Genomic DNA, 13,074 nt, shown 5'->3' with positions numbered 1-13,074 from the left:
TCTCCAAAGCTGGCATGAGAGGAGTGTGAGGAAGGAGTATGGCATTCACCAGCTCTGGTCAGACTTATCGTCCCTATTTCCACTGATCCTGAGCAGCTCATAGTCGCATTGGGTCTAAATTCCCTTTCACAGGTAGGAGCTTGTGCCCGAGCACAGGGGAGGAGTTCTGGGAAGTCTGAGAAGTGATGACTGCTCCACCTGGGAAGGAAGAACAGGTTTGCCAGTGCATTTATGCAGAAGACACCTATGATCCACTTCTTTTCTGGGTGTGAGCTCTGCTGCAGCCTGAGCTCAAAACATCTCTGTTTGTGCTGAGGAAGAGGCAGATCTGAGATGATCACACAGGTATTTGCCTGTGCTTGAGTCATCCAGATCTAACGAATGAGCACAGGAGCTCATGCTAAAGCATCTGGTGTGTATCACAAAACTCTAAAGCTCGTGCTGTTGTGGTCTTCTGGTACAGACTAAGTGCAACCTAGCTGGGTGTAATCCTGATTTTAAGGGTAAGCTTGACCACACCTTGCTAGGTGTAAGTTGAAGGTTAGTCTTGCTAGTTCTTGAAAATTAATATTAATTTCTGGTGTCTTTCCTGATATCTGGAGGAGTATGTGGTGCTCAGTTTTTGTCAGGCAATCCTAGTAAACATTAGTTTAACAATCTGATAGAGAATGAGTATGTTTAATAACAACTGATAACAGCTGGACTGATAATGAGCATCTCCTCAGAAATAGGTGCTCATTTTTCAGCCTAGAAAGATCCTCTCCACTTCTCACTAAATGCGTAAGTGCTGGTGGTGCATCTCAGGCATGATGGCTGCTGTAACACTGTTTAATTAGAGAGACATTCACAGGGCTGATACCTTTTGCCTGTTCTGGACCACCATCTCCCCAGTTCTGATACTCCCCACGTACATAACAATGTTTGTGAATCAGGAGGGCCAGGTTAGCTCCAAAGCAAACCTCTTTCCTCCCGAACAGACTGTTTGCTAAAGGCACTCAGCACCTGTTATCCCATTTTCCTCTTAGCATAATATCACTGATTTATTAGAGAAGTTTTAAACTCAGAACATGCCAGAAGTGTATGCCAGTTTGTGAAAAAAACCCCAAACACTTGGATCCCTCTTTTTTATTAGATGATATGCTTTTGTGAGATTATTGGTGGTTATTTCCTGTTCATCTTGGAGTCGTGTCTGTACCTGAACAGTTGCCTCTTTTCTCATGCATTCCCTAAAGGTTACACTCGGTACTGTCAACTGTATGTGATGATAACTTAAGATAATGCCCAAGGGGGATCTGTTTTCCATTCTATAGCCACGCACTGCCCAAAGGGAAAGGAGCAGCGGGCTGTGCTCATTGCTTTAGCTCTGGTTTGCACAGGTGTTCTGCACTCTGCCTCCCGGCTGCGAGAGGGGATTAGACAGGGTTTAGGGGAGAAAATGTAGGGAAATGAGATCAGGCAACCAGATAGTAAATTAAAATGAATGATAGCTGCTTATCCAACCAATTCTATTCTTCTTCATACTTCTGTCTGCCAAAGACACAGGTGTGACTGGTGGATCACACTCCCTAGCTTCTGACTTTGATCTCTGAGCTCACAGACCCACTCTGTGAGTGGAAGACTAAAATGCACATGCAGGATCACCCTCACGAAACAGGACATTCTTGGCTTGCAGCCACGTCCAAATTTGTTACTAATAGTAGTTTTCTGTAACTGCCAGGAAAGATAAAGAAAGCAGTGCATTTTAACTATCTTGTGATGCAAACAGTTCACCCTCCCAGGAGTTCAGCAAAATAAAGTGGAAGCCTAATTAGGGATGGTACATCCTAAACTTTGCATTCATTATGTTTTTAATTCTTTCACAACTCCTCCACAAATCCTGAAGTTGTTTTATAAGAAACTTCAACATCAGCATTTAACTCATAACTACACCTTTGTTTAGAAGGTGTTATTCCAAACACTCATTTTTTGCTCTTAGTTTCAACTGTATGTGTTTTTCTTCTTTCCAAGCACTGTATTAAAACATAATATGAATATTAAGAAGTATGAAGGACATGTCTGCTTTTGGTTCAGTCCAGTTTGGTGGTGGTAGGTGGCTTAGTTAAGCAAAGACAAACCATTAAACAAGTTTAAATAAGGTATCAGGAGGTGTGCCAGGGATCAGGAGGTGGCAGCAAAACTCTGAGGAGATGTTTGATTTCTGTATGTCACTAAAGGAAGTGTTTTAACCGCAAACCAGAATTAATAAATCATTAAAGTGTGAGATTCTAGTAAGAAAAACAAAGGATAGTCAGACACTGATTATACAGTGAGGAATTGTATGAAAAACTATTGAATTATATAGATTGGAGAACTGTCACCATTAAAATCTGAACTTTTCAGAACAGGAAGACTCCAAGTGAGAGAAGGCTCCAACAGAGCTTCTCAAGTTGGATGAGTAGCATCAATGGATGTATTGCAAAGTTCAGCAAATTGGACTGTAGCCTGATGATTGGACAAGTTTATATATCGGCAGCATAAAACTGGATGAAAAAGGCATAAAAACTACAGAACAGCTTATCTAATATAGTTTGGAAGCAAGATCATGAGGAAGACATCCAGGAAAGAATTCAAAGTAAAACAGAATTTGAAGCATCAATCAAACAGATAAATTCTTGTGAGACAAACTGTTGTATTTCTGCTCTATCAACTTTACTTACTTTCTACTTTGTAAGTGGGAAGCTGGTGGTATGAATGGCAGAAGGGAAATCAATGTGATTTGCAGTAAGAAAAACTATAAGACTGACCAAGAAGAACAAGAGATATTTGGTTAAGGGACAAAATTGAGTTTGGTTATTTATCAAAACTGTATGAATATTCAAAATAGCTGATGCACAGCAAAACCAGCCATGGCAAACTCATTGACCATGCAGAAGAATAAAAAGGTCAGACCTGAAGATGTCTGTCTACATCATGTATGTACCTTTCTGATAGCTGGATTCTCATATACCAGAGAATTGTAAATGTGGTCTCACAGAAAAATACTGAGAACTCAGTAGGCAGCAAAAGTTTGCAAGTTGAAGAGAAAAAACCTGATGTATTTTGAGATTTTCATAAATATAATGAAAGAGGGCAGTTAAAATTACATTAACTGCAGCTAGAAAAACTCAGAAATTGCTAAGGGGGACTCACAGATAGATTGCTCATGAATATCACAATATCATAAGCTCTGTTTCCTCAGGAAAACAACCTAAACCCATGAAAAATAATGTTTAACATTTTAATATTTATTCATATTAATATATTCAAGCTCCATGTGCCCTACACAAACATGACAGATTTCTACCATATCAGTCAGTAATCTGGAGTCTCTAGAGCATTTCTTTGCTTTAACAAACTAGGATTTTACTACAGGTTGCACGTGTAATAGGAAGACCAGGCAAATAATATGTATACATGAATATGCATGTTCTTTCAATAAAATGATTTGCATAATTCATTTACTGTACCTAGATATACTTCACAGTTTTGCTGAACGACAACTTTCAGAAGGTTTTGCAATTATAATAGGAAAAAGTGAGAAAACAAAATAAATGTGCTTTTAATAAATGAATCTATTTTTACATATTTTCCAGTATCTTCAATCTGCGATGACTGAAACATTGTATTTTCCAGTATCCTCAGTTTTCAATGACTGAAACAGATTTTTCACTGGTTCCAGTTCCAGTCAGCCAGTCCTTCCTGCTAGCCACAAGCCTGTCTGCTGGAATACTATGAAGATGAAACAATAACACAAAAAACCCCAGCAAGCATTTACAATGCATCAGGAAAAAAATACGAAAATCTACATCTATTTATTTCACTTGCACCAATGCTGGAATTTGAGACAGAAAAATGAATTATATTGATTATACTCATATCAGACTAAATCAAGGAAATAAAAAATTTCACTGTAGGCAGCTGTCATAAATATTTTGGGAGCCATTCAAATATATGCGTTTGAAAAAAAAAAACCCAACCCAACCCTGTTCTCTAGGAAATTTTCTAAATAAGCAAGTCTGGTAAACTCTTCTGTTTATGTAATGTGATACAAGCTATGTGCCAAAATACAGAGACCACAGCTCGAATGCTCTGAACAGAGTGGGAGACACCTGAGATAGCTCTGTTAAATTATGCAAGAATCTCAGCTATGCACAGCAAAAGCATCAGTGTCAGGAGGTGAAGAAGACTAAAGCAGCCTCACACACACACATTTAAAGCAGGAGTTCTCAAATCGTCCCATAGGGCTGGCCACATTTTGAAGAGAAACTGGCTCAGTTTTACTTCCCATTAATGATCACATAACATCTTTGTGCCAAATATAGCAATTGCCTGCATGGAAAAATAATTTTAGGAAAGTATTTAGTATGTTTTAGCTGCCTTGTAACAACAACTTAGCAACTGGAGAGGTGCCAACACCTTGTGATCGGCTAGATCTTTAGAAGCAGCCAGGAAGATTCTGTGGGCCTACAGTGATCTGCAGGCGTGGTACCACCTGAGATGTCTTTCTACTGCTGCATTCCCCTGAGAGAGATGTTAGATGCTGCTTTTGCAGATTTCCAACCATGTCAGCAAAACAGAAGAAAATCCCCCAGCCGTATCAGTGATGTCTAAAGTGTTTTGGGGACTGGTGTGTCACAACAGCTTCTTAAATGTCTTATTTCTTCCTGTCCTTTTTCACCAGGGAAATCCCTGGGAGGAAATTAAAGGGAGAAGGGCATCTAACCTGCCAAATTTAACTCCCTAGCTATCTTTTCCTAGTCTGGTTCTTAGACTTTCAGACTCGGAGTGATTTAATGGCATCAGGATGCTTAGTTCTTAACTAAAGTGATGCTGGAGAATGTCCTCTGGAGATGGTTGTCTCCCTTGGGTTTGGAAAAAGCACTGACCTGTGGAAAGCCCTTCATTCCCTCCTTAGTTTCATCTCATTTGCTATCGCATGGGAGCATTCAGCTTACAGGAGTTGCTTTGTTTTGGGTTTGTGGAGAATACGCCCTTTTTCAAAACCGATGGAGGGCTCAACTCGCTCTTGCCAAACCCCACAATAGGAAAAGAAGGGTAATACTTGGATGGGTACAATGGCAATTCGTCTTTCTGGCGGGAAGCTTTGTTTTGGAGTTTTGTTGCTTAGTGTCTGTCAGCACTTTCATCCTGGGGAATTTAAGTTTCTTCTACGACAGCCTGGCCTCAACTAAAAGTTTGCATATAAAGTATCAGAACTCAGAACTGTTTGGGTTTTTTTTTTAATTAATTTTCCAAATTAGGTTAAGTCTTAAGATATGAAAAAGTACTTGGGTGGTAGTCAGCATAAAAAGAAGAAAATTATTAGCTTGGCATTTGTTTAATCTTGTAAAATACTTATTTAAAAGGAAAGTGAGATGAATATTTAAAATATGATCTCAAAAAACACGAAAAAATATGTATTCATCTAGAAACTGGGCTACATTTTGAGGTGTCTAGCACCTCTAGGCATTGTAATTACTCTACTGTCTTTGAGAATAATTTATTCCAAAACTAACCATGTATGTTCAACCGGTTTCCTTTCAGGAATACTTCAGCTGCTGCTGGATCACAGAAGGAATGATCACGTCCCTAGTCTTTGAAGATAGGGATAAGGAGGAAGTAATTGTTAATGATCTAAACAAAAAACGATTTGACAACATTGAAATCACGTAATCCTGTAGTGTGCCCAAAAAACCATAATTTTAAATTGAACAAGTGTCAGAGAAGGCTGAATGCGATTAGTTGCATTATACACTACACAACTATATGTATCTAGTAATAAAAGACTTGCCCCAAGAAATGAGAGGAAATTGTAAGAAACTAATAGTCTTCTGGAACTGTTTATGTATCTCAATGAATTTTTGTCACAGTTAAACACTTCACTCGAAATGCTACTTGAAGACAATGCAGGAAAGTCCCACAAAGTACAGGAGAATTAAAGCTGTCCAAAACCACCTGTAATGACGTATTTTGAGATTAGCCAAGAACTAATACCAGTACAGCCTGGCGTAGGCTAGGGTTGCACTTCAGCAAGGTGGCTGTCCAGTGCACTAAATGCTGCTCTTTCTGGACATTAGACAGCACTGCTGTTGCAAACACATGTATTTATTACACCAGTGTATTCCTTCACTTCGAAAAGACTGCAAGAATCCTTGGCGAAGGATTAAGAATAGATTCATTGAAGGAATAGTCCCGTCTTTTCACGCACAGACAGGGCTGCAGCCTGTTCTGGTGAAGCCACTGCTGCCCTTGCCAGCTACCGAGCCCTGTCCGCGTCGCAGCCCCTACGTGATGGCTTTACTCATCCTGCTTTTCCACCCTATCCCCCTCCTGAGCACGCTCTCTACAAACTTCAGAAAATACCGATTACACTGTCTGTGAAGGCTCCTGCTGGACCCCGGGCATTGCGGAGCAACACGGTGTCCCCTGGCCAGGAGGTCCTCACCAGGGAGGGCCCGGACCACAGGTGAGCCGTGCGTTGGGCAGCACGCTGTGCCCCTGGTGCGGGACACCAGCCGCGCTGGGTGGCCAGCTACCACAGCGAGAACCGGCAGGTCTCCTTTCCCTCAGCTTCCGTGACGGGCCCGCCGCGGATTCCCCCAGCCCCACTTTTTGTCACGCTGCCGAAATTCCCCAACTCCGAACCGCGAGAAGGCACAACCGGGCGGACTCACGAGGGGCGCGGCAGCGCGACGCCCACAGAACCCCCGGACCCACGCCCACCGCGCACCCGCCACCTGGCGTCACGCGACCTCCGCGGGGCGGGCCGCCGCCTTCCCCCTTGTCCAATCGGCGCCCCGCTTTGCGCGGTCCTCCCTTCTCTAGCCAATAGAGCGCGAGCCCTTCCTTGGCGTGTGTCTGTGTACGGGGGGAGGGGGGCCGCGGTCGGGCCTGCCGAGCGGCCGTTGGGCTCCGCGCGCCGCGGAGCTCCGCCCCGATGGGAGGGGTCCGGCGCACCCGGCCCGGCCCAGCGCGGCGGCGGCGGCGGCGACGATGGGGAGCCGGGGCGCGCGGCTCCGCGATTAGAGGGAGGCTGGGGCGCGCCTGCCGCCACCTGAGAGGCCCGGCCGCAGGTAAGAGCTGCCACCCTGCGGCGCGCAGGCGCCGCCTCGGGTCGAGGGCGGGCGGTGCCGCGCACGGGGGTCCACGGGCTGGCGGGGGGCCCCGCGTTGCATCGGGGCGGGCGCTGAGCGCCGCCGGGGCGGGGGGCTCCGAGGGGCGCGGTGGGGTTGCGCTGTGCCGGCGGGGCCGCGGAAGGTGGGGTGGCGAGTGAGGGGATGTGGCAGGTGCCGGGCTGTGGGGGCTTGTCCCCGGGGGTGCATGTGGGGGTCCGTGCCCCCTGCGCAGGGCGCCGGTTCCAAGATGGCCCCCGCCCCCCTCCCATCCCCCCCCCCCCGGCCATCCGCTGCCCGGGTGAGCCCCCCGGGCGCGTGCGAGCTGTCCGGGCGGTGGCGGAGCCCGCGGGACCGTGCCCCGCCGCCCGCGAGGGGGTTTCCCTCGGGCTGAGGCGGCTCCCGCGGCCACTCGCAGCTGCGGTGGTACTGTGAGGGGTGGGGGGGGTCTCGATCCGCGCCCGCGGGAGGCAGGCCCGCAGCGGAGACCTCCCCGCGGGCACGGCGGCGAAATCCACCCGGTGGGTGAGAGGGAGGGGGAGAGGTGAATTGAATCACGGCTAGTGCTTCGGCTGCGGCTCGCGTTTAAAACCTGCCGGGAGGAGTTGAGGGGAACTCGTTGATAGAAAGTAATGGATGCGACTGAACCATGAAGTGACATTAGACTACGTGGCTGGGCTCAGGAGACCTATAAACTTTAATTTATAGGTTATCAGTATCATGAGGTATTTTTATGAATTGGCTGAGAATAACTTAATCCATCTGTGAAAACAGCTCCTTAGTGATTTTGTTAATGCCTAGGTTTAATCTGTGTTGAACAATAAATAGCATTATTAATTTGGCGTGTTGCATGTGAAGAATGTATATGATGATGTTTGATGTAAGAGCTCAGAAGAGCAGTAGATGCCTTTGCATGCTATTACTGTGCTTTCACCTCCGAGTTCCTAGCTTTATTTAATCTGTATTTACAACAAACCATCTTTCTGCATTTCCAGCGTTTTTTCTTTGATTTGATTTCTTAAACAGCTCACCTTCTCTATGCCATTCCTTCCCTCTAAATAAACTGTAGAATAACTTCAGGGGCAATAGCATTCAGTGATCATTGGAGTTTGTTCTTATGAAGAAGACTGAATATTCCGGACAGTGGTGACCAGTATCTTTAGACCTGATGGCGATCCTCAGTACTTGAATCCACCATTTGTTTTTTACAGTTTGATTTATTGTTATGAGGTTCAGAGTTCTTATTTTCAGTTTACTTCGATCGAGTCCCATTTTAATGAGGCATGCTTTTCATTAAACTTATCTTTTGTAGGTGTTAATTTAAAAATATAGTAATTAGAATTTTGGTGTGATGTATTATCATCATCCTTCAGGTACCTTTTATGGAGGAATGTCTACGTTGTGGACAGGTTTACAGAAAGGTCTTGCTTAATTTACAACTAGGTTATTTGCATACTGAAAGTGTTGTTTGCTGTAATTGATGTGGATGATCAAATCTCTAATCTCACTTATAATTAACATTAGGATTTTGCTAGATATCACTGTTTGGATTGAGTAAGGTTTTTTTGTATTCAGAATGTGTGATTGCATGTAGCTCCTAAAAGCTGTCTTAAAGCAACAGTTAATTTAGGTTTTGGGATTTAATCTCATAGAGCTAGGGAATGAATGAATGAGACTCATCAGTTTCAGCTGTGCCTCTTTATTCATCAGAATGAAAAGGAGTAAAGCGATAACCTAAATGGCGAAAAGTTGATTTAAATGATTTCAGACTCAGAATAACTTTGGACTTTAATGGGTACATGTTTATATTTACACATGTACACTTAAAAGGAGACAGAGGAAGTCCAGAGCTGCAGATTGCTGTCAGCTGGCAGAGCGCATCAAGGCAGGGTTGTTGTATGTTTACTCTGTTCTTGTTCTCTTCTTTAGGCATGCACTAGCAGTCCTTATTAGAGACAGGATACTGTGTTTGATGAACCTTGAACTTGAGCTAGTACGGCGTTTTTTGTGTTTGTAATAAAATGTTTTCTGTGCAATAGCGTGCAATTTTAAATTTAAATTTTAAATTAGGTATCAGAGCTGTAACCTTTTAAGAGTACAGTATAAAAGTCAGTACCAGGCACAGAGAAAGTGGGCTAATGAATGTACTATTATTTACTTGCTTTTTTTGCTAACATTTATAGGACATCCCAACTTCTGATAGGAAATGGTAATAAATATGTTTTCTAAGTGGCAACTTCCAGTCCTTTCCTGAGTGCCTTGTGGGAGTACTGTGCTTCTCACGAAGACGTTGATGTTGAATCTGCTGCAGCTCCCATCTGTTCTGTTGCAACGTTGCCTTTCACTGAAACTCCAGCCTTAGCTCTACTTTCCTGTGCCGAATCTCTCCTTTTCATGTGGCAAGCACCTGGGCACCCATGAGCCTTTCATTTGTCTCTAGCATGTGGAAGGGAGCGGAAGGCATCTATAAAATGTAGTTCAGTAGCATCTTCCCTCTAAACTGGTTCCTCTGCATTAAGGTTTACTGTAGAACTTGCTATGATAATAAGTAAAAGCAGGGAAAAAAATCTGGTCTTGCTGCTAGCAAAATGTCTGTTAGTTGTCTTCTAGAGTATCTTTTGGAAATCTGTTGCAATGAATTAAGCAAGTTTTACCATCTAGAACTACATTAATTACATGTAGGAGTCAAAAAGCTTCCCAGATAGTTGTGCTAATGCAGTTTAATGCCAGCCTGTGGTGTTTGTTCTCTTCCTGACCCCATCTCCTGAAAAGTTTTCATCCTGGTTGCTACTGTTTCTTTTTCATTAAGGAAAAGATGCAGTATACTAACTTGTCCCTTCCTTATTTTAGTCTTAGAAATATAACAATATCACAGAATTAATTTATACTTGCTTTCAGTGGATTGTGTGTGTTTACATCACAAGTGATACTGTCCTTACCTAATACAGTGACTTGCCCTGTATTACAGAAGTGGAGAGACAGGGAGCAAGTATTACTTAATACACCTCAATAACTTTTCAGTATCCTAAACATCCCTTCACAATTCAGACCACTAGCTCTGTGCCATGTCATGTTGGCTGTACGGCAGGTCTGAGAACAGCTCTGACTCTGCGTTTGTGTATTTTGCAGAATCGTTTTGAGCATTACCATGAGGTATTCAGTAAAGTTCTTTGACAAGTGAGTTTCCAAAGATAGCGATAAATGATGGAGATACATTGACATGTTCTTTATTTCAACTAGCAGTCTTGCATTTATGGGAAAACCGGTAGAAAGCAAAAACAGTGCATGTCTGAAGATACACAGAACTTTGGGGCTCTCAAATATTTATGTTCCTTTTGTTTAGCTACCAAAGAACACAACTTGAATTTTCTTCCCCATGTTAGAAGGCTAACAAATTCCATGTGTTCTCAAGTAATAGCATTAAGCAGACTAGTTTTCAGGACTCTAGGTTTTGTCCTGAAAATGGTTTATAAATCTATGTTATGAACCATGGGTAGAATCAACCTTATCTCCCAGTTGTTAACTTTGGAGAAGAGATGAGCCGCTAATGTAAAAAGGTTTCCGTATATTTAATCTTTTGGGATGATATCTTGTTACTGTGGCCAACATCTTGTTTTTTGTCGCTTTTCCATTCAACTGGGAAGGCTAATGTGATCCCACTATTGCTGTTCTTATGTTACTTATGGGAAATAACAGATCAAGTTAAAATCCAGCCTAGACAGTACCCCCTTAAAGTATGTCATATTTTAATAAAAGAAAAAAGAATCAACTTTGGCAGTTCTTTGCTTAAATTTTAAAAGAAGAAAAATTCAAGCTTGCTTAGTTCTCGAGCCACGTGCAATATGGTCAGTGATGTAACAAGCCTGCAAGCAAAAGATCCTGACATGAACTCATTGCTTACCTCCTCAATGACGTCAGTATTTAAAGATAATCATTGAACCAATCCATAAGCTATAACTACAGCCTGTACTATAGAACTATGAAATTGGAGATGTGAACATTGTAGTTTGTGGTGTGCAGAAGACATGGTGACATATGAACATGGGAAGAACAGACCCATCTTGATGTTTTCTACCTGATTTTGACTCTTAGGTGCTTGCCATACGTGTAACAGGGTTGCTGTGGCTTTGTTCCTCACATGTGTTCTGTGGTTTGCTGCTCCATTTCTGCTCCTGCAGTTTATTGCTAAGAGGCGACATCAGGTGTTTCAGTCTGTATGAGGACTAGGCAGTGCATAATGCCAGGTGGAGTGTTGAAAAAGACATTTGCTGAATGTCAGTGTGCACAGCTAGTAATGTTTTTGAGATTATTGCTGACTTTCCAAAGCTGAGTGATTAGCTATCGTGAAGCAAAGAAAAGAGCATCTTTACTACAAGCATGAAGTCACAAGTGCTTAAAGGGTTTTCAATATGGACCCATTAAGTGCGCTGGGGGAAGGCTTACATGTAAAGTTTTTTACCAAAACTTGCATGTTGTTCACAGATGAAATGTAATTACATGTCTGTGGAGTCTTACAGATATTTATAAGGTAGATAAAGCTTACCTGTACCCATTTTGGAATAATTATTTTCCTTAATTACTGCTTTAAGACCAATTTGTCTAGGACAGGCATGGAGGCAGAACAAATTTGCAACTTGAAATCCTCTTTTCCCTCTGGCTTAAATAAGTCTCTTCTGACTTTAGTTATTTATGCAAGGCGTCATAGAGGAACAGTTGTTGGGAAGTTAACTACTTTAAACTTATGCTCCTAACATTTAGAATAAAAACATGAGAATACTTAGTATTTCAAACACGGACTAGAACCAATGTCGTATTACTATTAGCCTTTCCTTTTTTCTTCAGGCTCCATAGATTCTCAGCTCCACAGTCTGGAAAATACGTATCTTAAGTCCCTGTTGAAGTAAAGACAGTCATTCAGGTAGGATTACCTTATGATTACTCTTTGGTTCACAGTCTTCTGATTTCTGGACTAGGCTGACGTTTGTTATCTACAGTTCTGAACAGCATGTGGTTTAGTATGAGACACCAAGAACAAGTTTATATCATGCTTAGTATTAATAAAGCACGGTTGTACCAATATGTGGTCGAAGTATTCTTAATTGTGTGCTAGGTTTTTTGTCTTGTAAAGACAACCTCTGTTTTTTGAGTCAAGAATGACTAAATTTTTATATGTTATTTCATTTTATATGATGGTATAAGTTTTGGAAAAAAATAGGAAAGTGTATTGCTAATACAGCCAACAGTTAATGATGACTGACTATAAGACACATTGCACTATAAATTATATACCAAGTTTAAGCATAGAGTAAAACTGCTTCTGAGCTACTAATTATGTCTCAGATCTTGGAAATGTACATACCCATTTATATAAAGAGCATAGAAAATCTTTATTGCATTCATAATATATTGTTTTGTGGACTGAGCTTGGCTTTAGCAAATGAAGCTGTTCCAAAAGGAACAATGTAGTTTCAGATATGAAATGCAGAGCTGCTGTTTCACAGACAATATGGCATGAATGATATCTAAAGAAACAGACTTGACATTGCTAATTATAAAAAAAAAAGATAGTAGAATATAACTTTCACACATTACATGTGGCCAAATCAGAAGCTTCAGCTGGCAGCTGGAGAGGAGCTTTTTGTGGTTTTAGGAAACACCTTGCAAGTTCAGCTGATAGAAAGCCTTGCTTTTTTTATCACAGTCCAGAAGAGTTGCAAAAAGAGAAATGGTCTAAAGAAACAGTCTTAAATTTCTTCTCACAGGTTTGACAGATACAGGAATGAAGGTTTTCAATGTCTTAACAGATAGCGTGATAGAGTTTTTCAATGAATAGCTGTTCATGAGCAGTTAATTATCTTATTGTAATCTGGGTCATTTGGGAAACTGTGAATACAGTTAACTCTTGTGTTAGGATTGAAATGTGCCTGTGGAAGGGGGAACGCTG

General features: G+C 42.1%; 1 protein-coding gene and 1 long non-coding RNA gene across 5 annotated transcripts in view; one reads left to right on the top strand and one right to left on the bottom strand.

Moving 5' to 3' along the window:
* Positions 1 to 3,222: 3,222 nt before the first annotated feature.
* On the bottom strand, positions 3,223 to 6,732 carry LOC129203303 (uncharacterized). Its single transcript, XR_008575978.1, has 3 exons — positions 6,693 to 6,732; positions 5,535 to 5,612; positions 3,223 to 3,747 (listed from the first exon to the last, which is right to left on the bottom strand). It is a non-coding gene; the product is annotated as an uncharacterized LOC129203303 (long non-coding RNA).
* A 255-nt stretch (positions 6,733 to 6,987) lies between these two features.
* Positions 6,988 to 13,074, top strand: part of MPP7 (MAGUK p55 scaffold protein 7) — a 155,391-nt gene continuing 149,304 nt past the window's right edge. The window contains exons 1-2 of one of the 4 annotated variants that reach the window (XM_054817581.1): positions 6,988 to 7,091; positions 11,973 to 12,048. The gene's annotated coding sequence lies outside the window, so the exon portion shown is untranslated. The remainder of the gene's footprint in view (positions 7,092 to 11,972; positions 12,049 to 13,074) is intronic. The other 3 variants (XM_054817579.1, XM_054817582.1, XM_054817580.1) reach the window with 3 other exon arrangements.

The sequence above is a fragment of the Grus americana genome, chromosome 2, assembly GCF_028858705.1.
Source record: "Grus americana isolate bGruAme1 chromosome 2, bGruAme1.mat, whole genome shotgun sequence".
NCBI lineage: Eukaryota > Metazoa > Chordata > Aves > Gruiformes > Gruidae > Grus > Grus americana.
The sequence above is the reverse complement of the archived record's forward strand: the minus strand, read 5'-3'. Positions and strand labels throughout refer to the sequence as shown.